The sequence below is a fragment of the Corythoichthys intestinalis genome, chromosome 3 (genome assembly GCF_030265065.1).
Source record: "Corythoichthys intestinalis isolate RoL2023-P3 chromosome 3, ASM3026506v1, whole genome shotgun sequence".
Classification (NCBI taxonomy): Eukaryota; Metazoa; Chordata; class Actinopteri; order Syngnathiformes; family Syngnathidae; genus Corythoichthys; species Corythoichthys intestinalis.
Window position 1 is genome coordinate 18582979 of NC_080397.1, and position 27189 is coordinate 18610167.

Here is a 27189-nt window from a genome sequence, read left to right on the forward strand (position 1 = left end):
CCTTCCTATGTGTAGTTTGCATTTTTCTCCAGTCTTTGTCCCCGGTTTATGTTGGGTATTCTGGTTTCCTCCTTCATCTAAAAAAAAACATGCATGGGTAACACTTTACAATAAGGGTCCTTTGATTAACATTAGTTAGTGCATTTTTAGAAACTAATGTTTAAGTAACATGACAATAATTCATTTAATCCTTCATCTAACATGTATTAATATATTAATTAACATGAGTTAATGCATTAAGTTAATGCATTAGTTAATGCATTTTAAGACAATAACTAATGTTTAAATAACATTAGAATAATTCATATAATCCCTTATTTAACTTTTAGTAATATATTAAATAACATTAGTTAATGCATAACCAGACAGTAACTAATGGCTTGGTAAAATTAAACATTTATATAGGCCTATATAGGGTTAGGGTTAGGCTTTAGGGTTAGGGTTTGTTAACTTAAAGAGCATACAACAGGAGAAAAAAAAAGTCTTAAATGGCATTATTATGTGAATTAGAATCATATTTTGACACGATTCGACTATATACAACAATTTAGCAAAGCGCAGATGACGAGAAATTAGTCTTTTAATCTGCCGGTTAGCCACGCCTACCATTATAGGGCTTTAGCGTCCCCAACAGGTGGATGACGTCAGCGGTAGACTGGGCTCATCGGTTTTACAATTCAGCCCACTGAGGGGGAATTATTCAGAACGAGGAAAACGCGACGAAGAGAGCCACAAAATGTCATTGTTTCTGTCTCTTAACTTCAATATTTTTACAGGATATTCTTTTTATCCAAGTATTTTCCCCAATTGCTAAATAAATGGCATGGTCATGACAAATAACAGTCTTGTGCTAAATGGAATATGAAATAATAAAAATGCATTTATTCAGGACGACATGGCAAAATTACTCCATAATGGTCAAAACTGTCGACTTCACCTTTACTGTCGCACCTCCCGAACGATATTTTATGACACCTAAATCGGACATATGTCATTTCCCTTCCCCGGCTTCGGAGACTGTAAACAAACCAAAAGGCGTGACAGCTAGCCGACATGCTAACCCGAACCGAGTGATGTTTCAAAGTCTTCGAAGCAGAAAATCACACATAACTAGCCTGGATTTATTGACATGACGACTGGGTTGTCGATAGTCTTCGCGGATCGGCAAACCGCCCGGCGGAGAGCAATTTACAGTTCGTTCCCCGGAGGAGGGCTGCTGCAGTTGTTGTGCAGCTAACGTGCTGCTAATGAGCATGAGGAGAGCTTTTTACATGCCTATCAATGATCAAACGTAAGTAGTCCTTTATTTAAAGAAAGTTTGTAGTGTTTACTTTGTAATCGCTGTATTAATATTTGACATAATACAAAACAAGATGTTTACTCACTTCCTCGTAAGTCCAATGGTCCCACTGTAGTAGGGGTTGTTTTGGTCAATATCCACGGTGAATGGGAACCTTTTGAAACTCCAAAAAGGCGCATACGCCTCTCCCTCATACAGAATGATTTTTCTGCAGCCGTTTGGCTGGTGTGATGCGAAAAATAAACGTATTAATCCGCAAAATCAGCTGAATCCTTCGTCCTCATACACAACAGTACGCTGTATAGTGAAGAGGACGTCTTCTACCGTACACGTCACAGCGCCCTCCTCCTCAATGCAAGACCGAAGCCGGAAGTCACTCATTTTCATGGCGCGGGATTCAAAAAACTAAATAAATATAGCGATCGCTTCCACACACATCCAAGCGGTCCATATCATTCAGGAGCATAAAATACCGCGTGTATTATGAAATAAACATGCTTTTTCGTGTCACATGCACTTTAAGCATTTATAATTTCTTAGTTAAGGGAGACATGCTCTACACTTTACAATAAGGGTCCAAAAAGCATTCAGTAATGGTTAATAAAGGCTAAGGGGGGAACTTAAGCATGTATAATTTCCTAGTTAAGGGACACATGTGCTAAACTTTACAATAAGGGTCCAAAAAACATTCAGTAATGTTTAATTAAGGTTAAGTAATACTTATGAGGTACGTTCACGTGAAATAATACCATACTTAAGGTTAGGTTGTAATATATAATATATATAATACATTACTTAACATTAACTCACATATACGTTAGTTCGTTAATAAATAGTTATTAATGTATACTGGTACTAGTAAGTGAAAATGTTATTTGAAAATGAGAAACATTGCTCTGTGAGTCCTTGGGTGCTGCTAACCTAACCTTAAGTATGGTATTATTTCATGTGAACGTACCTGATAAGTATTACTTAGCCTTAATCAAACATTACTGAATGTTTTTTGGACCCTTATTGTAAAGTGTAGCACATGTGTCCCTTAACTAACTGTGTGACTGTGATTGGCTGGTGAGCAGTTCAGGGTTTAGTTCTTATGTCTTATGTCAAGTTTAGTGAAGATAAGCGCTACAGAGTATTGTTTGTTTGTTTGTTTGTTTGTTTGTTTGTTTTGGTTAATGGATCTCTATTTACTGTAGTAGTTGTGTTATTTAATTTTTTTGCTGGTTTGTTTTATGTATTTATTTTAATTTTTATTCATTAAATGAATTGTAATACATTTTCTTCAATTCAGTCAGACATGGAACTGGAATTTTCACTATCCTTGGGAATATCATTAGTTAAGGCCACAGAGGAGGGTGAAATTGCACTATCCCGGTCCCCCAAAAAAGCTGGAAAATGTCAACAGTTGTAATGGAAACATTTTCCACGGTTCCGGCACAAAAAGAAAACAAAAGTTGTTTAAAAAGGTTCCGGATGCACATCTCATCATTCTCATGAGATATCATAAATCACCCCACACCCCCTACACAACTTCCATTCCCAAATCCCCACAGTGTCTGTTGTCATAGCCTTTCAAACCTTTTGCTGGGTGCTTTTATTTTTTTGGGAACAGGCATAAAAAAACAATGGCAGGACATCCAGGCGAACAAGGAGAAAGGAAAAGACAAGATGAACTCTGGGACACAGCTGCTTCTCTCGTCTCTGTTTCAGACAATCACTAATGTCCCTTCGAGGTCAACCTGACGTCTCATAGCACATGGTGTCGTCATACACACGCAAATTCTCAGTCATCATCAGCGTGCCAGTATGCACAAGATCCCACCAATACTATTAACTGGACTTTTTCGCAACAGGCTACCACTTATTCCAGGCTTATAACAGGTACTGAGTAAGTCTAAAATTCAAACTGCTGTTAGTCATGAAGACCTTGCTACACCTCAGCCAGGTGAAGATGTAATCCTTTGATACTTTGTTTCGTCCTTCTGTGGATTTTAAACCACACTCATTCCATCAATCCCTACCATGATTTCCTATAACCTTTGTCTTCATCAATGATGCCGGTTGCATAACCTCTTCTTTTCAGTAACGAGTAATCTAATGCGTTACTATTTTAAATCTAGTAATATGATTAAAGTTTTCTTATCCAAAGCCAGTCTGTGTTACTACAGCCCCTTTTAGACATGCGCTGAACTCCGGTTAAATCCAGGGATTTAAACGGGTAGCCCTTAGGCCTGGAAGCAATTTTGAAACTGACATTAACCGAGTCGCGTCCCACTATAATGTCCTGGACTTACACGGGACACGGCATGTGTGAAAGCAGCCGTTAAATTCCCGGGTCACAGCGCTGGCTGATGACGTAAATATCACGGCAGGCCGAACGTAATTTCCACTTTCTTCGCAGTAAGACAAAAAGCGGTAAAAAAGCATTGCAATTATCAACATAGAAAACTGGAAAGAGAGCAAAGTTAAACTGGAAACATAACAAAATTAAATTGCTACTGGATCTTAGAGCCGAGGAAGAGACAGTTCATCGTCCATCTTTGGAAATTTTGTTGCCGATGCCGACCAAAAATGGCGTAATGTCCGGGTTATAAACAGAGAGCTGAGTCGCCAACACGGGTCAAAAAGTCTGAAAGTTTGCAACCCCGGTAATTCCCGGTAAATGTCCCCATGTCTGAAAGCCATGACACAGGTAAATCCTGCGTCACCTTTGTATATATAAACAGTATATTTCAATTTATTCACTTTAACATTTCTGTTCATTTATATGCAATATTCTATGTGCAATACTTACTTACGTGCAATATTAACGTACAATATTCAATGCCAATACTGTCAAACTGCTGCTACTTCACTTTTAATCACACATATTCTATGTGCAATACAATTTACGTGCAATATTAACCTGCAATATTCCAATGCCTTCACTGTCAACTGCTGCTACTTCACTTTGATTATTTGCACTGCCTAAACATAGGACTACTTCATACACATTTTATATTTATTTAGATTTTATACTTGCAAGTCACTTTTGAGATTTTTCCTTGCCTGCACTGTTAAGGGGAGATGCTCCACAATTTCTTTGTACCACTGTATAATGACAATAAAGGAAGATTCTATCCTATTCTATTCTATTCTATTCTATTTCACATGATGGCACATGATTTTCTCATAGCTGTGTGTTTATCTGTGTACAAGGACTTTTGCTCCCATTGTTTTGTCTAGCTACGGCTGGCACTAGGCTGGCTTGGTTTTTTCCACTGTTCGCGGACATAGCAAACACTTGTAAACTGTATGCTCTCCGAGATTCGGGGCACTTCTTCTACGGTCACCTTGTGATGTTTTGGGAGATGTGTCCTGATCGATTAGCTTTAAATTACTTTTTCCTTAATAAATGTGGTGATTAATGCTTTCTTTTTGTTCCTGAATTGTGTGTCGTCATCTCCTGTTCTTTAAGAGAATTAAAGAACTTTAAAAAGGAAAAATTGACTTTCTTTTCCTTCATTTTACGCGGGAATTTAGTCTGAAAGCGCCTTGTTTTTCAATGAATTGAACGCCATACATAAATGTGACAGCGCGTGTGACCAGTGTCAACAGCAATGGCAGCAGGGGGGAGTACGGCTTTTGCATGTTAGAAATATGGTCACTACTTCAAGTTTGTTTCCCACAAGGATAAAAACATTAAGGTTCGTTGTATGCTCCGTCCTGGAGAAAAACAGTTGTCTGCCTTCAATAACACAACATCAAACTTAAGGGGAAAAAAAAACATTTGGACATGGGACAGTCAAGCTAACGGCCAAAGTTACTACTGATGAAGTGAAAAGGAGAGCTGCAAGTGCAGTAAGCGAAACACCACTCAAACAACAGAAACTGGATTTCAGTAAAAATTCAGTAAGTGGAGGGGAGATAAAGAGGTTGGTTGTACGGTACATTGTGGTGGAAATGTTGCCGCTAATTAATGGTTGATGTACCGTCATTTCAAGCCATTATACAGAAGATTCCCGCTACTGTCAGTGCCGAGCTTCCTCAGGGAACGTTTTCATTCTACCTGGAGAAGGAGTATGCTGAAATGCAACATAATATCAAGATTGCGATAAATGAGGTCAACTTTGTGTCAGCTACGGTTGATTAAGCATTAGCGGTGGGAATCTCTTGGCACCTAATGATTCGATTACGGTTACGATTCAGAGGCTCCGATTCGATTATAAATCGATTATTGATGCCCCCCCCCCTTTTTTTTTTTTTTAATGTTTTGTACAGTGCCTTGCAAAAGTATTCGGCCCCCTTGAATCTTGCAACCTTTCGCCACATTTCAGGCTTCAAACATAAAGATATGAAATTTAATTTTTTTGTCAAGAATCAACAACAAGTGGGACACAGTCGTGAAGTGGAACAACATTTATTGGATTATTTAAACTTTTCTAACAAATAAAAAACTGAAAAGTGGGGCGTGCAATATTATTCGGCCCCTTTACTTTCAGTGCAGCAAACTCACTCCAGAAGTTCAGTGAGGATCTCTGAATAATCCAATGTTGTCCTAAATGACCGATGATGATAAATAGAATCCACCTGTGTGTAATCAAGTCTCCGTATAAATGCACCTGCTCTGTGATAGTCTCAGGGTTCCGTTTAAAGTGCAAAGAGCATTATGAAAACCAAGGAACATACCAGGCAGGTCCGAGAAACTGTTGTGGAGAAGTTTAAAGCCGGATTTGGATACAAAAAGATTTCCCAAGCTTTAAACATCTCAAGGAGCACTGTGCAAGCCATCATATTGAAATGGAAGGGGCATCAGACCACTGCAAATCTACCAAGACCCGGCCGTCCTTCCAAACTTTCTTCTCAAACAAGGAGAAAACTGATCAGAGATGCAGCCAAGAGGCCCATGATCACTCTGGATGAACTGCAGAGATCTACAGCTGAGGTGGGAGAGTCTGTCCATAGGACAACAATCAGTCGTACACTGCACAAATCTGGCCTTTATGGAAGAGTGGCAAGAAGAAAGCCATTTCTCAAAGATATCCATAAAAAGTCTCATTTAAAGTTTGCCACAAGCCACCTGGGAGACACACCAAACATGTGGAAGAAGGTGCTCTGGTCAAATGAAACCAAAATTGAACTTTTTGGCCACAATGCAAAACGATATGTTTGGCGTAAAAGCAACACAGCTCAACACCCTGAACACACCATCCCCACTGTCAAACATGGTAGTGGCAGCATCATGGTTTGGGCCTGCTTTTCTTCAGCAGGGACAGGGAAGATGGTTAAAATTGACGGGAAGATGGATGCAGCCAAATACAGGAACATTCTGGAAGAAAACCTGTTGGTATCTGCACAAGACCTGAGACTGGGACGGAGATTTATCTTCCAACAGGACAATGATCCAAAACATAAAGCCAAATCTACAATGGAATGGTTCAAAAATAGACTTATCCAGGTGTTAGAATGGCCAAGTCAAAGTCCAGACCTGAATCCAATCGAGAATCTGTGGAAAGAGCTGAAGACTGCTGTTCACAAACACTCTCCATCCAACCTCACTGAGCTCGAGCTGTTTTGCAAGGAAGAATGGGCAAGAATGTTAGTCTCACGATGTTCAAAACTGATAGAAACATACCCCAAGCGACTTGCAGCTGTAATTGGAGCAAAAGGTGGCGCTACAAAGTATTAACGCAAGGGGGTCGAATAATATTGCACGCCCCACTTTTCAGTTTTTTATTTGTTAAAAAAGTTTAAATTATCCAATAAATTTTGTTCTACTTCACGATTGTGTCCCACTTGTTGTTGATTCTTGACAAAAAAATTAAAGTTTTATATCTTTATGTTTGAAGCCTGAAATGTGGCGAAAGGTTGCAAGGTTCAAGGGGGCCGAATACTTTTGCAAGGCACTGTATATTTGTTCAAAAATCCTCTCAGGCTAAATAAACGAAACTACTATTTTAGTATCAAGTTACCTGTTAAAAACAGTAAATAAAATACTCAAGTCCCCATTCTGTATCAGCAGATTTAAACTACATTCAATTAATGTAATGTTGTGAATCAACCGTTAAAGTTGTTAAAATTGCGCCTGTTATTCCATAATTTCCCTTATGTCTACTTTCGTCATGTGAAAGTTTTTAAACTGTTTCATCATTTAAAAATAGATTCAAGTCAAGATTTTGCCGATTTAGGGGTATTCTACTAGATAAAAAGTAATTAGGTTCACGACAACAGACAGGGTCCCCCCAGGATTGATAAATCTAAATTCAAGACTTTTAAGACCTTTTTTAATGCCATTTCAACTGAAAATTAGTACTTTTCTCGCACCCATTATTTAGATAATATTGAATCATATTAAAAAAATAAAGCACTGAACATCAAATTTAACCTCAATTACCAAGAGTGTTTGACAAAAGAATGCACATTAACTGAAGATACATTTAAAACACATTTAAATATAAGGTCTTTCAGATTTGTTTTTCCCAGGATAAAATGGATTTTACACTATTTTTGTAAAGCAACTTCAGAAATTACATTTGCAATACAACAGGTTTCCCTTTTAAGAGGACCTAGTCAAGGTGGCAGGTTGGTGATTGTCAAGTTAGTCACCTTAACTGTAAAGTGCTTGGGAAAATCTTGCAATTGGCAGTGAAAGTTTAAAAAACAGCCACTAAATGGCAGTAGTTTACCATTAATTACCACAAAATATAAAAGCTACACATGACCATTTCCCTTGGTAATTGTTTTTTTCTAATCACATTACAAGTATACAAAACACATGTTAATCCTTTGTTAGCTATTGAAGACATTTCTTTTAATCAGACAGAGAAAAACCATACTCTTATTCAATCAAGAAAATTTTTTAAATATACCTGGAGGTGTTTTACTATCACCTACATTATAATTTGCCTATCACCATGCCATGTTATTCAGATCAACGTTACCCCGCACTCGTTCCAATAATAGTGTCAACCGTGTTGTGTATTTGAAGGTGATGGTGGTGTTGTGCTGAAAAATGCCCCCCCCCCCCCCCCCCCCCCGCGTAAAATGCCCAAAACCCGCGTAAAACGCTTATTTATAACGCTTTATTGAGGTGAAAACATCAAATGTTTTCATGGACGCATTACAGGAATGGATTTACGACTGTAATATCAGTTTTAAATAAATAAATTACACAAAGTAGTAGTACTGTATTTTAGTAACAAATCGTGGACTGGGCCACATAACCATCTTTGAACAGAAATGTATTAGTCTACAGGTTTTCACGACCATATCCCAATGACAATCACAAAGGTATGACATTTATTAGTTCAAGCAGAGTTACATATTCACGGTACAAGAAAATCGTTTCCATGTCCGTCGTTTGGTAAGAAAAAGCTGTTTGTACGAGTGACGTGTGGGCGCTCAAAAATAAAATAAACGCTCAATAAAGCGTTATAAATAAGCGTTCCCGTCAGGGGGGACATTTCACGCGAGGCGGCTATTTTTCGGCACAACAGTTGTTGATCTACGACTCCGGTTTATCCATGCTAAGGCTAGTGCACCTGCCAATACCCCATTGAACATGGCTAACTCTTGACTTAAAACTACGAAATTCACATTCATTCGAAAGGCAAACCGTGCAGAAATACATTATTGCATCCAACACATTTTAATTGGAGAAATTGGCAACTTACTTTGAAATGTTAAGCAGGTCCACTGCCTTCGCATGACCCATATACTGCGATCCAAAGTATCTGGATGCGACTTGGTCGCCGATCCAATACCTCACATGCTGGTCCAACTGTTTGGACTTGGTTGTCTTGTTGAGGCTTTCGTCGAACATAACAACTAAGGCATCTGAGCAGTTCCTTACGTTAGTACACAGTGCTGTGCGATTGCCTGCTGTTGTGATGTTCATGCTAATGATGCTAACAGCGCGCACGCACGAGGTGCATTATGATTTGTAATGCAGTGCATCGTAAAAATTCTATGCGTCATCTTCGTTATGGATTTAAAAAAAATAATAAATAAATAAATAAAAAAAAATTTAAAAAACTTCGTCACGGATATAATTTTGGTTGCACTGAAATGTTCTTCAAAATTAAAACCACGTTAAAAAATTCCAGACTTACGACAGCTAATTTAATACTTTTAATACCTTTAATAATGGAAAACTAAATTCAATGCTTTTTTAATACTTTTAATAACCCGCGGGTACCCTGAACAGAGCCTTCTAGAGAAGTCTACTGCCTTAAGATGGCGCCTGTTTACTAGCGCGGGAAAGTCTGTCATTTCGCATCTAGTTCTTGGTACATGGTCTAACGCACCATCGTCTGTCATTTCACATCTAGTTCTAGAGATATGTTATATCTACCATAGCTGTATGTTGCCGTATGTTTGTAGCAACTAGCAACTGGGCGCTGTTTGTAGCGGCTGACGGCCGCAGTCAGGTATTATTGTTGTTGTTGTTTTTTTATCTAGCGGCATTAGCTGCACATGATTCGGTCCGTTCCTCATTGCATCCTGAAGACCGCGCTGACTGTGTTTTATTTCCACTTTACCTGGTATAATTCAATAATCGGAATTTGGATGTTTGTGAATCGTTCTCAAATCTTCCACGGCTGCATCGTGAATACTCTAAGAAACGGAAATTTCGCACACTTCTAGTATAAATGCGAAATCATATTGGAGGTATTGCCTCCTCAGCAGCCACCCTCCGCAAACATGTTTTCCATGTCGGTTGGCCCTCCTCCTCTAAGTCGCGGCTGTCTAGGTTTTCTGTAGCTGAAGTATTCTATTACCAGCGAGTTCGTTTTTTTCGATGGGGAAAAAAGATCAAAAGTTTCACTCCCTCCAGTCATCGTGTAGCACACCTGATTCACTGACACTGAGCAACAACCAGTGAGGGTGGGTTGAGCCTTGCAGCGGCGAGTAAGGGATTTCTCCATGCATTTTTGGGACAAAGAAAATAGCTAATACCTTATAGACTGCATGACGGAAATTTTTTGCGGTTTTGGAACCTTGACGTTTTCATACCACGGTATACCTTGAAACCGGTAATCAGCACATGTTTACTGTTGATATTTGGACGGACAATAACAGGAGCTTAATGGGAATGACGCGCCACTGTATCGTCACTGGAACTGGCAGCACTGGTCTTTATTAGGGTCAATCTATCTCATTCAACTGATGTGATACGTGCAGCCAGATTAATTTAAATTTTACTTTATCAATGCAGTTTTTTGTTTTTTTTTAATGATTGTGGAAATGTAGTGATGTTGCCTGGCACCGCCAGACTATTCGCCCAGTATTTTTCAAACACTGTGAGAAATAGTCTTGGACCCAGTCCATTAACGGCCTCTCAAACAAGTACAAAATCAACCGTCCAATCAGATACGTTTATTTGCATGACATGTTCTTAACGAGTAACGTTACTCTTGCGTGCCGAAAGTCGTCTCTACAACAACACAGATGGCAAACGGGAGAGCCGAGAACATGTTCCAATCCACAGTAAAACCAGTTTTAAATTACCAAAAACACATCAACACAAGTCATTGACAACAGTCAACATGGCTCGCGCTAGCCATGTTGAATAAACGTCTCCATTCTCTGCTCACGCTAATTACTTGTCGCTTTAACAACGTCACGTCTGCTCATCGCTGATTGGTCCACTACGCTGTCTGTTTGCTGTGGCTTGCTCCGCCCTCAGAATTTGATCTGCCAGACGGTTGCCAGACTCAGTCGCTGGAACAGCGGTGAGTCTGGTATGCCAGGCAAGTAGTGATGAGGTTGAAACTCATTGTTCGCAAGCATTTAAGTTAATGTATTCACTGCCATTGACGATAACAGAAGTTCAGCTTGAACTGGGAAGTGTGTGTGATATCCAATCCTTTAACTGGGAGCCTTCCCAGTTCAAAGGAATTGGATGCCTATCACAGTCAATGGGAACGGATGAGTTAAAAAGTAACCATGTTGAAAGAGTCGTAAATTGCATTCGAGATGCAAATCACCTTTCTTTTCAAAGGAAGGCACAGCCTCAACAACAGATCATGATTTACAACTTCATACTGCAGATAAAGCATAGTTTTACTGTCATATAATTTGTTATAGTAGCAGTGGAAACAATGAACTAGGATGTAGCAGGCAATCATCACACTTTTGTCAATGAATTTAAGACTTAAGGGTCCAAGAGATTTGTAACGTAATATCAACAGCAGCTACTTTATATTTTCACTTGTAACACAAATGAAATATTTCCTGAACACGTAATACAGGTGGCGGCAGTTTTGGCCAGAAAGAACGCTATTGGATTTTAATACTCCCAAACGATTATGCAATAATAAAGCAATAGATGACAGCCAGCTGCCTGTGCAGTGGTTAATGCATGGTTAATGCATTAAATAGTTTGTGTAGGTACGCTGCTCCCATTTAAGGAAGTAAAAAATTAAGTGTTAAAAAGTCATTTTAGTCTTAGTTTTTTTTAGGATAAGCAACGCCTTCATCAATCAGATCATGACTGTATTGCCCAGCATCTGCATGCAAGAAGCATTAACATCTAGATACTTCTATGAGATATGTTAAAGAAACAAATGAAAGAGAGACCTTCTCAAATGGCCTTACATAGCATGTGAACTGACATATTATGGGAACTAACTATTCAATTAAAATTTAGTTAAATGTAATATGTGTGTCTATATTGGACCACTACTGGATCATTGGCCTTGCAGGGAAAAACAAATACAACCTTATTATTACTGTCATGAATATGCTTCAGTAAGAGCCTTATATAATATTTTGTTAAGTCTCCATTATAAAATGGCAAGAATGGCTTAGGGAAATATGTGACATTTAACATTGTTGGCACCAGGGCCAACCGCCCCCTATCCCTCCTCCTTTACTGTAATGTAGCCCCTGAACTTTAACCTCTGCAAAGCACCACAGTGAATCTCTCAGAGTGGCGCTCTTTGCAAAAAGGAGCACCATCTGGAATACGCCAAAGTCGGATAAACATTTACACATATCCACGTGTTCCGGATCAAAGGGGGTGAATTGAGTGGGAGACGAGCAGACATGCCGTACATGGCTGCTTTTCATCCCCACACACCGCTGGAAAAGAGCGGCAGCTGTTGCTTTTGACTTAAGTAAACAGGTCATGTACGTTTTTCCCATTCAACCTGCAAGTAAAACTGTTTCACAAACTTGACTGATATGGTCATCAGAACACTTCCCCCTAGAGTGGTGAACATAATGCACAAACAATGAAGAATAAGATAATCTTCAGTTTATGGGCACTACTGCTGGAGTTGATTTGAACAAATTCCGTGCAGTTTGTCAGTTATTTGTTAGTTTCAGGGCTTTGGAGTGGCTAAGCTAGCGCAAGTCAATGGTCGTTGAAATCAACTCCATCGAAAAAAGTAATCATTAATCAGTAACTATGTTAATTTTTTTAAGTAAACTTGTCATAATTATTGAATACTTAAAGATTTGTAATTACACAGCAGTTGTCGGTTGGGGGTGGGTCCCTCTCAACATACGCAACACTGTTGCATAATCTTTCAGAAATATTAGCGAATTAGTCTGATTATCATCAGGATATACAGTATTTACCCTACTTTAGTGCATGTTTGACTACGTAGTATATTGAGTACAGTATGTCCTCTTTATACATCCCACAACCACTTGCACTCACCCTATGAGTTAGCATCCTGCAATCAAAAAATTAAAAGAATGATGACATCAGCCTGGCGGCCTGGTGTGACGTAGGTAAAAACAATTTAACAATTTGCTTCCAACACACTAGTGTTAAAAGAAGTGTGAAACATAACACTCGTGTCCTGCTATCACAGCGTTTACTCTCATGTCATCAGGTTTTGTTTCTACCACCGATGGCAGAAATACAAAAAAACAATGCTCACTGATTGGACTCAACTTGGAAGTGATTCACCCTTGGCACTGGCAACAGACACTACTTCACACTACTTTTCCATTATGTAGCCTGGCTTCTGCATGACTGAGCATGAGTCAGCCTTACAAAGGCATAATTTCTTCTGTATAGTATGCTAAACATTTTGCTAAAATCAAGGTGTGAATTATACAGTAAATGATTGCATGAAATATATATATATATATCAATTATTTATTGATGTTTACTCCTATACCTCAGGGTGATGAAAACTTTCCAACATGACGGTGCATTTGGGAATGCACTCAAAAGTTCTCTGCATTATTGGAATGTAATGGCACTCTCATTGTCGATTTAAGGCGTCAGATTGGTATTTCTAAACATACCCTTTGTCTACTAATTTATAGTGCTCTTGCCAATTGGTAAACATCGGCACATTTCAGAGACAAAACTCAGGTGCTGACAGCCAAAGCTGCAAGCAAAGTAAAAGAACCTCTCTTGACATACAAAATTACTTGTCTGGACACAGGAAATAAGATTACTATTACTATGCAGATAGTACTTCCTTTTTTGAGCAAGAATGTGACCAGATTAAAGGAATATAAAAAGTATAAAAGAAAATCACAATTTTTGAGCAGTTTTTGGTGGGAGTGTGATCAGGAGTGGACTGGCCATCTGGCATACTGGGCAATACCCGGTGCTCCAACACACACAACAGTACTTTACGCAGCCAATTGGTCGGTTTTTTGATGTTGGTTTAGTTAGTCCAATGAAATATCTCAGTGCTCCACTCTCCGTGCAGGAATAGAAGACAAACATGAACCTCAACAGATTTCAATCTGTTCAGTCAGTTGAAATGTTGAAGTCAAAGAACAACTTCCTGTTCAAGTAATGTACAAATAAGTAATATAGCAACTTTAATCTCGTAATTTTACGACTTTTTTCCCTCACAATATTAGTTCAATCTCTAATATTACACCCGAAGCAGTTTTGTGTTGACACAGACCTTACGTCACCAAAAGTTGAAGCCTGTGAAACCAAACAACTTCTGGTTCACGTAATTTAATAATAAGCAACAAAATAACTTTAATCTCATAATAGTACGATTTCTCTCTCGTAATATTAATCTTGTAATAATACAACGTATGATCCCATTGTCATGATATAATGACTTTAACCTCATGATATTCCGCCTTTTCTCTCGGAATGTTACAATGTATGACTTTTTGGCATATACAGTCATTTCTCGCGGCACACCTCACCATCACTGGTTAGGAAACACTGCTTTAGAGAACACTATTTCAAGTGTATGAAAACACCTGGGGAAATGCTAATATTCCATCATTTATCCATAAACGCATGCCTTTTGGATTCATATAATGCCACTTCATGTAATTACACACATGGCAACACCAAGAAAATGATAGAAATTTGGATCAATTGTCAAGCTAAAACGACCGGCGCCCGAGATCCCGGAAATCTAGCATATTGTGTGCGTGACGTCACAACAAGGAAACACCCAACTCAGTGCTTAGTACTGAATGGCGGCGATGATGGCGAACAATTTTGTTTCTAGTTGTAGCGACGAATCCGACGTAACGAACGTTCTTCTAATGGTGACGAGGAGAGTTATGAAGCTTTCTTTGGTGTTTTGGGTTATCAATTTGAGCCCAAACGAAAGCCAATGCAGCCTAATGAAACGATCATTGAGGGGAGCAATCACACTGATGAAACACAGGCAACAGACCGTGTGGGAAACACAGAATGGTTTGTTTTGCATTTCTTTTTGTGAAGCTGATACACCGTGACCGCAAAATAAAGTAATGTATAAAATAATTATCATTTATTGCACTGTCATAGGTTTTCGTTCTACCAACAGACACAAATATGAAAGGGATTAGAGGATTTGTTGTATATATTTTATGAGCGATAATTTATACATGTGTCCAGTCCTATATCCAATGCGTGATATGTTTTTTATTATAAAAGAGTACTCGGGCCATTTCAAGCTTGGCTGCTCCCCTCCTTTGCTTAGCCTGGGGTGGTGGGGTGGTCTCATCAGTGCCAGTCATTGTCCTCTTTCTTGATATCTCGAGACATTTAGGTGGCTGCGCGTGTATGGTGGGCACCGCATCTGCTTTCAGCAGCAATTTCTTAGCAAAACCTGATTTCATTTGTCCATAGTTTGAATAGCTTTCAGGTGTAAAATGCGCACCACACAAAACCGTGCCGGAGGCCGGGTCTGCAAAATTAGCCCTCTTTGCACGGACGAACTTTACTCACTGTCTGCGTAGCCCAGCTCTTTTTCTCGCGTTCGGGAACTCATGGGTACTACATTGCGACAAATGGCTATTTGTACACCACATAACATGACAGGTTTAGCGATTTTTTGATAAAACACGAACGCAACACTCTCATCGATAAACAACGATGGCCTCTGCCTCGACCTTTTGTTTCCTAGCTGTGACGTCAAAGCCCCATTCGGCTGTTTCCGGAATATTTTCGGAAACGTTCGTAATTTTCGATCTATTTTTGATAATTGCTCATGAATGTGATGTATTTTTTTTGTTAACGTTATTAATATTTGTTATCTTGCCACATAACGGTTCAATTGATATCTCACAGCCCCTTAGTATTAACATTCTCTTTAAAATGTAATGTTATAATTACATTATTTCAACACGGTAGGTCATGATACATTATAAAGTGGGCCGGTCTGTGGATTGAAACTCCAGGGCTGAAAATGAATCCCACTCAGTGGTGGTGGTGTGTGCTGGGTGTTTTCCCATCCAAAAACAGCCGTTTCGCTCCAAATTTGTCTTTCTTGCGCTTTTTCTCCATACAAGGTGTGCGCAATGACAGAACACACGCATGCTGGATAGTTTATGTACTACTGCTAGGCTACGACGAGATCTATTTCTATTTCACCTACACTGTGTGTTGGGAGTTTTTGTATTTGAAATACAAGCACCAGTGTATTATAATGCAAATCCCCGCAGCTAAACGGCCCAATGACACACAAACACATTTGAGAACTAAAAGGTCCATCAGCCTTGGTTTAACACCCACTTTTCATCCATCCATCCATTATCTTACGCTTGTTCCGGGGTCGGGTCGCGGGGGCAGCAGCTTTAACAAGGAAGCCCAGACTTCCCTCTCCCCAGCCACTTCAACCAGCTCCTCCAGCGGGATCCCAAGGCGTTCCCAGGCCAGCCAAGAGACATAGTCTCTCCAGCGTGTCCTGGGTCGTCCCCGGGGCCTCCCACCTGTGGGACATGCCCGGAACACCTCTCCAGGGAGGCGTCCGGGAGGCATCCGAACCAGATGCCCGAGCCACCTCAGCTGGCTCCTCTCTACGCGGAGGAGTAGCGGCTCGACGCCGAGTCCCTCCCGGATGACCGAGCTTCTCACCCTATCTCTAAGGGAGAGCCCGGACACCCTGCGGAGGTAACTCATTTCGGCCGCTTGTATCCGGGATCTTGTTCTTTCGGTCACGACCCAAAGCTCGTGACCATAGGTGAGGGTAGGAATGCAGATCGACTGGCAAATCGAGAGCTCCGCCCTTCGGCTTAGCCCCTTCCTCACCACCACGGACCGGCGCAGAGTCCGCACCACTACAGACACTGCACCGATCCGCCTGTCGATCTCCCGCTCCCCCCCACCGTCACTCGTGAACAAGACCCCAAGATACTTGAACTCCTCCACTTGGGGCAGGATCTCATCCCCGACCCGTAGAGGGCACTCCACCCTTTTCCGACTGAGGACCATGGTCTCGGATTTGGAGGTGCTGCTCTTCATCCCAACCGCTTCACACTCAGCTGCGAACCGCTCCAGTGAGAGTTGGAGGTCACGGCTTGATGAAGCCAACAGCACTAAATCATCTGCAAAAAGCAGAGATTCAATGCTGAGGTCACCAAACCGGACGCCCTCAACGCTTCGGCTGCGCCTAGAAATTCTGTCCATAAAAATTATGAACAAAATCGGTGACAAAGGGCAGCCTTGGCGGAGTCCAACCCTCACTGGGAACGAATTCGACTTACTGCCGGCAATGCGGACCAAACTCTGACACCGGTCGTACAGGGACCGAACAGCCCTTACTAAGGGGCTCGGTACCCCGTACTCCCGGAGCACCCCCCACAGGACTCCCCGAGGCACACGGTCGAACGCCTTCTCCAGATCCACAAAACACATGTAGACTGATCGGGCGAACTCCCATACACCCTCAAGGACCCTGCCGAGGGTGTAGAGCTGGTCCACTGTTCCACGGCCGGGACAAAAACCACACTGCTCCTCCTGAAGCCGAGATTCGACTTCCCGACGGACCCTCCTCTCCAGCACCCCTGAATAGACTTTACCGGGGAGGCTGAGGAGTGTGATCCCTCTATAATTGGAGCACACCCTCCGGTCCCCCTTCTTAAAGAGGGGGACCACCACCCCGGTCTGCCAATCCAGAGGCACTGTTGTCCACGCGATGTTGTAGAGACGTGTCAGCCACGACACCCCTACAACATCCAGAGCCTTTAGGAACTCCGGGCGGATCTCATCTACCCCCGGAGCCTTGCCACCGAGGAGCTTTCCAACCGCCTCAGTGACTTCAACCCCAGAGATCGAAGAGCCCACCTCGGAGTCCCCAGACTCTGCTTCCTCAAAGGAAGGCGTGTCGGTGGAATTGAGGAGGGCCTCGAAGTATTCGTCCCGAGTCGAGGTCAGCAGCACACCATCTTCACTATACACAGTGTTAATGGTGCTCTGCTTTCCTCTCCTCAGGCGCCGGATGGTGGACCAGAATTTCCTCGAAGCCGTCCGGAAGTCATTTTCCATGGCCTCGCCAAACTCCTCCCATGTCCGGGTTTTTGCCTCGGCGACCACCGAAGCCGCTGTCCGCTTGGCCAGCCGGTACCTGTCAGCTGCCTCCGGAGTCCCACAGGCCAAAAAGGCCCGATAGGCCTCCTTCTTCAGCTTGACGGCATCCCTTACCGCTGGTGTCCACCAGCGGGTTCGGGGATTGCCGCCACGACAGGCACCAACCACCTTACGGCCACAGCTCTGATCGGCCGCCTCAACAATGGAGGTGCGGAACATGGCCCATTCGGACTCAATGTCCCCCACCTCCCCCGGGACAAAGGAGAAGTTCTGCCAGAGGTGGGTGTTGAAACTCTTTCTGACAGGGGATTCTGCCAGACGTTCCCAGCAGACCCTCACAATACGTTTGGGCCTGCCAGGTCTGGCCAGCATCTTCCCCCGCCATCGGAGCCAACACACCACCAGGTGGTGATCAGTTGACAGCTCCGCCCCTCTCTTCACCCGAGTGTCCAAAACATGCGGCCGCAAGTCCGATGACACGATTGCGTAGTCGATCATCGAACTGCGGCCTAGGGTGTCCTGGTGCCAAGTGCACATATGGACACCCCTATGTTTGAACATGGTGTTCGTTATAGACAAACCGTGACGAGCACAGAAGTCCAATAACAGAACACCACTCGGGTTCTGATCGGGGGGGGCTGTTCCTCCCAATCATGCCCCTCCAGGTCTCACTGTCGTTGCCCACGTGAGCGTTGAAGTCCCCCAGGAGAACGTGGGAGTCCCCAGAGGGGGCGCTCTCTAGCACACCCTCCAAGGACTCCAAAAAGGGTGGGTATTCTGAACTGCTGTTCGGTGCATAAGCGCAAACAACAGTTAGAACCCGTCCCCCCACCCGAAGGCGGAGGGAGGCTACCCTCTCGTCTACCGGGGTAAACCCCAACGTACAGGCGCCAAGCCGGGGGGCAATAAGCATGCCCACACCTGCCCGGCGCCTCTCACCATGGGCAACTCCAGAGTGGAAGAGAGTCCAACCCCTCTCGAGCGGATTGGTACCAGAACCCAAGCTGTGTGTGGAGGAGAGTCCGACTATATCTTGTCGGAATTTCTCTGCCTCACACACCAGCTCAGGCTCCTTCCCTGCCAGAGAGGTGACATTCCATGTCCCAAGAGTTAGCTTCTGCAGCTGGGGGTCGGACCGCCAAGGCCCCCGCCTTTGGCTGCCGCCCAACTCCCTACGCACCCGACCCCTTTGGCCCCTCCCACAGGTGGTGAGCCCATGGGAAGGGGAACCCACGTTGCCTTTTCGGGCTGAGCCCAGCCGGGCCCCATGGGGGCAGGCCCGGCCACCAGACACTTGCCTTCGAGCCCCACCTCCAGGCCTGGCTCCAGAGGGGGGCCCCGGTAACCCGCGTCCGGGCAAGGGAAACTGGGGTTCATTTATGTTGCTCATCATAAGGGGTCTTTTTGAGCCATACTTTGTCTGGCCCCTCACCTAGGACCTGTTTGCCATGGGTGACCCTACCAGGGGCTTAAAGCCCCAGACAACATAGCTCCTAGGATCATTGAGACACGCAAACCCCTCCACCACAATAAGGTGATGACCCACTTTTCACAACACTGAAATTGCACACGAATATCCAACAGCACTCTGCACGGCGGCAGCTTAACAGCAACAACAAACAATAATATGGTGATAATGCAAGCTATTCGAAGTTCTCCCCAGTCTAAATCTGCAGCTAACTTTTCCTTGCTGAGCACGAGGAGTGTGCCATCTTAGGCACCCCATGATTCGATTCAATTACGATTCAGGGTGCTACGATTCGATTATTGAACGATGATCACGGTACTGGCGATGATCGCGGTTATCGCGGTGATCACGATTATTGATGCACCATACATTACTAAGTAATACACTAGCCAAACAAACTTATGTCCATTATTTATTTAAAATATCCTAATGATTCAACAGGAACAATGGAAACATGCCCATTCAACAAAAAGCTGCACTTAAGTTGCTTATTCATTTTTTTTTTTTTTTTTACACAAGAAAGTGCAAAAACTTTAACAATTTTAAAGGGACTACTTATTTCTCTCAACAATACAATAAAATTTACACAGGTGGAATGAATTCTACATTTTCTGGACACAAACAAAGTGTCTTTAGAAATATGACTTCTTTTAACCAATATACATTGTTTTCACAGATTTCTGTACAATTTAGCATGTTTGTTGTGTTACCATTGTACTTAATCGTGGTTTTACACGTTCTGCATATGAAATACACATTAGCGAATTAGCTAATTAGCTTAGCGCTCAGCACTAACAATTAATATCTCAAAAACAACAACAATAAAGGCTAAACAGTACAAGAGGGTTCGTGTACTCACTTCTTATAGATGCACACCGGTCTTAGCAACACACTCAGGACATTTTTCAATTGAAATGCCTTAAAACTACTGCTGGACATCTGAAAAACAAGGAGCAGCGAACTATCTCTCTTTCCCTCTTGCTCTAAAAAATAACTTGTGCATGAAAGTGTGACTTCTGTGCCTGCCTGTCTCATGCACAAATTTATTTTCCAGTCTTTTAAAAAGGAGTTAATCTCTCTCAGCAATCGGCAGCATCCATCATAACATGCGTGCGCCCGTTAATGGTGCCCAGGCGGCAGACATGTTTTGAATTTCGTTCTGCTACGAGCGGCTGCCATAAAGTTATGGGGGGGAAAACATCGTTTTTTTAGCCTTTATGAACCGTTATCGAATCCTCACGTGTCGAATCGCGATGCATGTAATAATCGATTTTTGGGAACTCCTCAACTGGGCACTGTTATAAACTATTATAATCATCTTCATTTTCGACCTCAAATTGAATTTTAGGAAATTTTGCTGTTTTAGTATAGGAAAAAAATCGTTAATTTGTTTTTGCGCCATATTAATGCCTCTTCTGTTAACAGTTAACTTTTCCATTCCAATAGCGCCTTATCGTACATGACCTGGTAGCAAACAAGGTGTCAGGTGGTGGCCATTTTATTAACAAAAAAAAAAAAACTTTTCCAACAAACAGTATACCTGTATATTTATTCCCCAAAATTAAATATGATATTGCTTCAATGTTTTATTTATTGGCTTATTTTAACACACACACACAAAAAAAACAAATTTACCAAAACACTTTCTTAATCTAACCAACACCAGGGGGTGCTGCAGCATCCTCAGCACCCCATTTCAGTTCCACTGGTCCACCTCCCTCCCTGGTAATACGTTACATTTACTCCATTATATTTACTTGAGTAACTTTTTGAGACAAATTGACTTCTGAGAGTTGTTTTGTCTGACCAGAATTTGTACTTTTACTTGAGTAGATTTGTGAAGAAGAAATTTTACTCTTACTCCACAACTAGGGTTACCCTAGAGTTGTTATATTTTTCCTCTTTATTCTACATACTAGATTTTATTTCTGCCAGCACAGTGGCGCTACCAGTTTCACCAATAAGACGTCGCAACAATAATCACAAGACTCCTTTATACGAGTCAGACATAACAATACAGTCGCATGACAACACACAAGCTTGTAGCTGGAAGTCCTATGATTAGCGTGTGTTATGAACGGCAAGCCGTTAATGTGGATCCAAAACACAGACCAGGAGATCAGTAGAGTAAATGTTTGTATTTAATAAGTACAACAAAGGGAGCACGCTAACAAACGCGAGTTTAACAAGTACAACAAAGGGAGCACGCTAACAAACGCGAGTTTAACAAGTACCAACTAAGAGAGCACGCTAACAAACGCGAGTTTAACAAGTACAACTAAAAGAGCACGCTAACAAACGCGAGTTTAACAAGTACAACTAAGAGAGCACGCTAACAAACGCGAGTTTAACAAGTACAACTAAGACAGCACGCTAACAAATGCGAGTTTAACAAGTACAACTAAGATAGCACGCTAGAATGCATGAATATAACAGAGTACAAGAATCTAACTACAAAGCCCAAAAGAGCACTAACGTGAAGATGACCAAACCAAAATACGACCGTAGAACGTCGGGAAACTCGAAGGCTGACGATGAACACACAGGCGGTAAGCAAGGCAAGTAGCAAGCAGTAGTCCGACACTTGCAGATGGTGACAGGCTTCCTTAAATACTGAGCTTTCCTAATCAAGCACAGGTGTGTCGCATTACCCCGCCAATCTGGCTCAATCAGGTGCTGCATAAAGAAAAAAAGAACTGAGAACACACACAAATATGACAGCGTGGTTGCGTCTTTAGTGGTAACATCGGACTTAATAAGTCAGAATTTTTCTCTTTTACTTAAATATATCATTAGAAACACATAAAATATTGCCATCAATTGAAAAATCTATAATATTTAGTACATGTTTTGACCTATGGCGGGCGCCATAATTTATGCACGCAATGGACACTCGGAGTGATGACGCAGTTTGTCACTGTCACTAAACGAACACTACCAGTGTTCTGCAATTCCTTCTACGCGGCGAGAGGTCCAATACATGCGCACATCAGTTAAGTTTCCCTCTCATACTTTTAAGCATTGTCATACTCTGGAAGCCCTGCAACGTCAACAACAATGGCGACCTTGTAGTTATACCAATTTTACTAATTGTATAAAAACCAAAACATCAAGAGGGGTTTTATGATCAAATTCTTTTAACGCATACTAACGTTTATCTTTTACTACAAGTCTTTCTATCTGTGGTTCCCTTTAAAGCTATGTAAAAATGAAAGTATTTGACATTAATCATAATAATAATACATTTTATTTGAAAGCAGCTTTTACAACACTCAAGGACACTTTACAACCAAATACTGTATACAAGAGGTGAAAACAAAGTAAACAAAAGGATTAAAAGTCGGAGTAGATCAAACTGGCAGGATTTGGTCAACATTACTTGAAAGCGCGGATTTCAACCTCTCTCCCAGTTTTTATTTGGCACCGATCGACCACGGAAAACCGGAGATATTATCGTTTTAATTTCATGGTAAGAAATATCTTCTCCACTAGAGGGCACTCATGCTCTTTGGATGGGTGATGTTTCATTTCTGTAGTTTTGTAGTTGGAATTACAGCGGAGAGAACAAGTATTTGATACACTCACAATGGGAAAACCCATTGGCAGTGTATCAAATACTTGTTCTCCCCACTGTAGATGTTTTCTGTATATTTTTTAGTCTAATATGGTCACGTAATAGATTATGGTACAGTAAAATAAAAATTGTTGATTTATTCGACAATGTGCTGAGAAATAAAATATACCATTGTTTAAAAAGATATCAGACATTGTAAGCAGCTACTCACATATGTTACTCATTACTGAAGTATTCTCCTCACCGAATACTTTTTTACTTGTAGGAGATGACTCCTTTGACTTTTACATAAGTAATATTATTTTGAAGTAACGCTACTCTGACTTGAGTAAAGGTTTTGGCTACTCTATCCACCTCTGGTTATTGGTTCATTTAGGACTAATAAATTTTCCTTAGGTGTAAATGTGACAATGGTTGTTTGTCTCCATGTCTAAGATAGAACCTGCCTTTTTCTCAGAGTCAGATGGGATAGGCTACATACAGCTCACCTGAGATCCAAATGGATGAATGCCATAAATGTTTGAATTTTGGACATGCTGTCAGCCTACCATTTTGTTAGACATCATATTTGAAAGAAGGGTGGTGGTAAGAGATGAAAAAGAAAACATTAGAAGACAAATTTTGTTTATTTTTTCAGTAGTGCTACAGGTGTTGTTAGCTACTTCCTGTTTACTTTATTAAAACTCTCTGTCTTAAGAACAAAATACAGATGCAAATTAGCTACATTTGCATGTGGGTTTTTTTACATGTTGCATTACTATGTGATTTAAATTCATACATGTGTGAAAGTTGAATTGGAAAAAAACGTAAGTAACAACCTCCACCAAGGAATTTTGGAGCATTGCAAAGCAACTGCATTTGGCAGTGAAACCAGGGAAAGTAGCATGCGACACATTCAAACAAACCACTGTTTTACTCATCATTACAGCACACACAAATAAAAATGGATAACTTTCTATGTCCCATCAAAATGGGTGACTTTTATACTGGGTTATCAAATGTCTGCATTAGGGGTGGGAACCTCTTGGTACCTCACGATACGATATGGTTTGCGATACAAAGCTTACGATAACAATGATCTGATGATATGGCGATACAACGATTATCGATACATTGGTCAGGGAATTATTCTAGGATATTCTAAAAACAACTAATAAAGAGAAAAACAAGCTTCTGCTGTGAATTGGAATGAGTTTATCACTAGCAGACGTCCAATCCATTTGAACTGGTAGGGTGGCAGCTAATGAACATTTGTTCAGTCGCTGCCATCGCTCCCACTTCAAACGGATTTGACGTCTATGGCCGTCAGTGGCAGCCAATGTCAGGCAATGAGGTAATTTTGGAACATTTAAGGTCATTTACCTGTTGATTTTCAGTTACTTCCTGTTAATTTGGGGGTATTTTATGGGTCACTTCCTGTTTATTTTGTGTTAAAAACAGGAAGAGACCTGGGAATCACCCAAATGAATAGGCAGTGACTCAAACGCAACAGGAAATGACCTGGAAATGTCCTAAAATGAACAGCGAGTGACCTGTAAATGCCCCAAAAATCTGACAGAATGACTGTGAATGCCCTGGTTTCGAATGAACGAACGTTTCCAGTCTAAATGGACCGTCAAGGCAGCCTTAGAGTTAAATGAGACACTGTTATGGTGGAAGATTTTGGTAAAAAACTTTTTTTTTTTTTTTTTTTAAATAGACATTGACACCTTTTTAAAACGATATCTCGATTCTTGCAGGAGCATATCGATAACCCTTTAGGATACAAAGTATTACTATATATCACCATTTCGATATTTTGTCACACTCCTAGTCTGCATAACTACTAGTTCATGTCCTGTAGCTACATGTTATTTCTAGGAATACATGAAGCAAAGATTAGCAGTTTAGTTTAAATTTTCCTTAGTTGAGCTTTTTTTATGAATAAATGCAGCACAATTTGGGATGCGACCCCTGAAAGGGTGGGTGAAGTCCTTGAGCTCTTCTCTCAAAGTGAGCCATTGCAGTTTGCAGCACTGTACTCCTGCTACCTACGCATCAACTTAGAGCTTATGAACTCCATGGATTTTAATGTAATGCCTTATCACCTACTGTGGAAGGTGATCAAAGATTTCACAGCAAAAATGCTAAATATGTTGCACTCATCATTACAGCTATTGTTATTATCCATAAAGAAACTTACATCTATTGATCCTTGTCTGGTGTCTCCCCTCTCTGGTACTTCCAATCAGCTAGAACCAAAACAAACATGCATGCATCATCACAACCACGCTCCCACTCCGTCTGCTTGCTCAGGCTCTTTCATTATTGATGGAAGGAAGGAGGGAACTCTTCTCTGTGAACTGCCAGCTGCACGGGCCAACGACGTCACAGTGTTTCCTGCTCTCCCATTGACCAATCGCGTCACTTTCAAGGACGGGCCCCCGCCCCCTCCTCGCGCTGGAAAACGGAACAAACTATGTGGAGGAAGCATGAGGTAATACTCGATACCGCTTTTTTGGTTGGGGGAGAGAGGAAGGTGATGCTGTGTAAGTTGCATGAGAAAACAGCTCAGATCATTCCTTAAAGGGGACAGATGAAAAACTTTTTTTTTTAATATTCGAGACTGTCAGTGCCTGCACAAGCAGCATGTGCATATCATCATGTGGCAGAGTGGTTAGCACATCCGTCTCACACTGCTGTGATGTTTGGTTCAATCCTGGCTCTGGCCTCCCTATGTGGAGTTCGCATGTTATCCCCGTACCTGGGTGGGTTTTCTCCATAAGCGGATTTTAAGGAGGGGGGGGGAGCTGGTGGCCGAAAAGTGTCATTGCATGTAATTGACTTTCCTATATATATTAGGGCTGTCAAACGATTAAAATTTTTAATCGAGTTAATTACAGCTTAAAAATTAATTAATCGTAATTAATCACAATTAATCGCAATTCAAACCATCTCTCATGGTTTGAGTCAACGTTTGTTGCAGTCTGTGTGCTAACAAACGTAAGCACACAGACTTCCTGTGTCCGCCAACTATATCTGTCCCTCGGGAAACTCAAACCCAAATAACAATAGTTCCTATTGTTACTGTCGTGTTGACAGCGATGATCTCTCACGGATTTCCGGCTTACATTCTCACTTTCATTTTACCGTATCAATCCATGGAAGAAACATTTATTCATCATGATGAAACGAGCAAGTTATACAGCAGCCTTTAAAAGAAAAGTCACATCTGTTTTGTTTTCTCCTAGATTCTGATAAGTTGGAGAAGTTGTCAAATCATATTATTACCGTAAATATTGTCAGTTTATGGTAATGTTTTGAACTACCAATGTGCTACGCTTGTGCTGTGTTTCACCAGTCATTAAAATGACATTTCTGTATCTGTACACGAGCTCTGTTTTCTTGTATTCTTCTATTTATTGCTGCTAAAATTAGGGTGCGCGTTATAAACGGGTACATTAATTTTCCCTGGATTTTACAAGTAAATTTGGGGTGTGCATTATACACGGGTGCGCCTTATATTCGGGAAATTACGGTAGATCATGTGACTAGTAACTTAGATGGTCATTTGCTTTGCATATAAATTAAAAAAAAAAAAAAAAAAAACATTTCAAATGATTTTTTTTCTTTGATTGAAAATATGTTTTTTTTTATTGAAGCAACTTTAAATGATTTAGACACAAATGTCCTACCCATAATATGGTCCAAACACAAAAAGGGTTAGGGTTATCGTTGAATCATTGAATTTTTTCTTTATTTGATTGAAGTGATTTTTCTTTTTGAAAATATATTTTTTTTTGAGGCAACTTATTTTTTGATTGAATAATGATGAAAATGTCCCAGCCAAAATGTGGCCCAAACACAAATCAACATTATTTCAATCAAAAAAAGTTGAATAATAAAGACACAAATCTACCTCCATATGGCTCCCCCCAGGGGATACAATTTTTGACTGAGATTTGGCATTGGCGCGACACCGGCGGGCATACCATATTCAATGGATGACGATCTTGGTGAAAAGTAGCAGCCTGATTTAGAATTCCCCTCAAAAATGATGGGAAACAAAGAACACTCATTGTCAACTTATTATTATGAATATTCTTGTAAGTCAATTTTATTACCGACACTGCGTTTCGGAGTCA

At 41.2% G+C, this 27189-nt stretch overlaps 1 protein-coding gene across 2 annotated transcripts in view; it reads right to left on the reverse strand.

The window, feature by feature from the left end:
- pde4d (phosphodiesterase 4D, cAMP-specific) overlaps positions 1 to 25371 on the reverse strand; it is a 465837-nt gene extending 440466 nt beyond the window's left edge. Inside the window, exon 1 of one of the 2 annotated variants that reach the window (XM_057830864.1) lies at positions 25248 to 25371. The gene's annotated coding sequence lies outside the window, so the exon portion shown is untranslated. The remainder of the gene's footprint in view (positions 1 to 25247) is intronic. The other variant, XM_057830868.1, reaches the window with a different exon arrangement.
- Between the last annotated feature and the right edge of the window lie 1818 nt (positions 25372 to 27189).